The sequence below is a fragment of the Leopardus geoffroyi genome, chromosome B3, assembly GCF_018350155.1.
Source record: "Leopardus geoffroyi isolate Oge1 chromosome B3, O.geoffroyi_Oge1_pat1.0, whole genome shotgun sequence".
NCBI classification, from domain to species: Eukaryota; Metazoa; Chordata; class Mammalia; order Carnivora; family Felidae; genus Leopardus; species Leopardus geoffroyi.
The window spans coordinates 41,662,468-41,665,056 of record NC_059337.1 but is presented as its reverse complement, the minus strand read 5'-3'; positions in this window follow the sequence as shown (position 1 = coordinate 41,665,056).

Sequence of the window (2,589 nt, the reverse complement as noted above, 5' to 3'; positions counted from 1 at the left end):
AGGTGGTGCCTGGAAGGAAACAGATCACCTCATTCAAGGGAGCTCAGCCCTGGGAAAAGCTGATGGCCCTGCCCAAATTCTCAGGATACTGAAATGCACCAGAACGCCCACTTAATGTGTACTGAGAACCACAGCTGCCAAGCAGAGAATATTGCTCTGTTCCCACTCTACCCTTTCCACCCTACACTATACCCTGTCCCCCCATCACCCTTTCCAGGATGCTGCTCTTAGAAACCAGGGTAAGATCAGAAGGCTGTTGGGCAAGGTGAATGTCTCCATGATAGCATAGGCTCTCTGGTACTCTAGAGTCTTGCCCTCCTGGGCCTCTGTTCCCCACACCCCAGTGCCAGGGACACACTGGCCAAGATCCTTTGAAAATGCTCTTTCTCCATGCTCCAAGCTGTCATTCCTATTCTCCAGTTACCCAGGCTCACATGAAGGTATGGAGATGGCTTTGGGAAGGGTCTCTTGTAGGTGCTCATGTATCATCAATGAGACTGGAGGGGCTGATTTCCTGGGCAGTGTATGACCTCTTGGGTTGGGAAGGGAGTGGAACACCTCCTCCAGGGCCTGGAGTCAGCTTCAGGCCACAAGTCTTTCTTTAGAATCATTTGGTCTTTGCCATCCCCTCTGTAACCAGACCTAGTTTGCAACCAACTTATCTTTATCTTCCAGTGCAAAGATTCTAGTAGCCTTCTTCCCAGATATCCACTCCAGGGGGTCCTTGGCAAAAGTTAGGGCTTGAAAAATGTGCAGAGGATGAAGTTGGTGACTCATGTCAAAGCCAAGGCTCTATCCATCAAGTCGCTGTACTCAAGGGCTAAACATTTATTGAGAACCTACTATATGCACCCCCCGGGGCCATGATAAATGTGCAGATGAATGAGGAAGGGGTAGTTCTTGCATCCCAGGAATGCAGTTTCTAATTGTGATCTGGGGCGAACATAAAGGATTCTATTCCAACGCAGACTGAAATAAGTGAGATCTCTAAAGTACAAGCAGTGTCCATGGGAACTGGATGGAGAGAGATCAATTCACACTGTGTGTGTGAGAGAGGGAGGGGTGGGGGAGGGGAAAAGGGAGAAAGGAAGAAGAGAAGGGATGAGGGAAAGAGAAAAAATATGACTAAGATGGGTACTGGGAAGAATTTTTCTAGAAGATGGGCTTTGTGTTGTGTCTTAGATCTCCCACAGGCTGCAGTAACATGGGCAGAGGAGGCAGCTTGAGTGAGAAGCCAGGGTGAGAGTGCTCAGAATCTCATTAGCAATCAGGCCAGTGTGGGGGTGTAGAGAGAAGCCAGGCAGGTGAATCAGGACCTTGATGCCAGGGGAGGGTCTAGCTTGCTTCTGGGAGCAGTGGGGGAGCTGCTGGAAGCTTCTGACAGAGCACAGGCAGGAAGAGATGACCAAAGTTTGCAGTGAGAACTGGCCGTGGGAGGTAGAGATGAGGCCATTGTGGTTCCTCCCTTCTTTGGCCACCGCCTGCTGCTAGGCCGGGCACTCAGTGCGGGATAGAAAGAGGAGGATTGCTTCCAGCAGTGGGAGCTCCCTATCTTAGCACAGGCTGAGCATAAGGCCCCTACAGGCCTGTGGGAGAGATTCAGAGGAGGAAGTGGCCTGATCTGGGGGCGTGGGGTGGCTGTAGGAAACTCAGAAGGTCCCGAGGCAGGAGGAGATGGTGGACATGGGCAGGGGGAATGGAAAGGAAACACATTCTGGAACATGGTGAAGAAGTCTTTTCAACTCAGCCAAAGCAAAATAATAGCCTTCACCCCCTACAAAATCAAGCTCATTTCTGGCTTTGAAAATCTTGCTTTTTTAAAAGTTTATTTATTTATTTTGAGAGAGAGAGAGAACAATCACAAGTGGGGGAGGGGCAGAGAGAGGAGAAGGAGAGAATCCCAAGCAGGATCCGCACTGTCAGCAAAGAACCTGACATGGGGCTGGAACCCTCGAACCTCGAGATTATGACCTGCGCTGAAGTGAGATGTTCAACGGACTGAGCCACCCAGGCGACCCTGAAAATCTTTTTTAAGGAAGTGCAGATGAATTTTTCTTCTAAGTGCAATAAAAACTCAGTGAAATTAAGAACACAATTGCCTGGGTGTTCAATCCACTGAGAATTATTATTTGATTGAATTATAAGAAAAAGAGGTAAATGACCACAGACAAGTTAATATCAGAGTATTAGTCATAAAAACACCTACTATGGATACCACAAGCAGATGACTCAGCCTGGGGCCCATTTGAAGGGTGTGGGAGAAGCAACCCCACCTTAAAGTTTGCTCCACCCTATTAATGTTTTTAGAGTCCTTAAGTTCTGAAGAACTTCTGGTGTCCTCCTCTATAATGTATAAAAGAGAAAAATTACACATATGCTACAATTTAACTTCATTCTCTGATTGCAAATTTTTTACTTCATTGGAACCGATTTTGTGTGTGTACGCGTGTGTGCATGCATGCACTTTTCTTTTTACCTGCTTTGCTGATTCCTTAACCAGGACCGCCCTTACTAGCCTGTCACCATATCCAACAGCCTACCATTATAAAGACATTTTGGGGGGCTCTTGAAAATGTTTATATTTTAAGG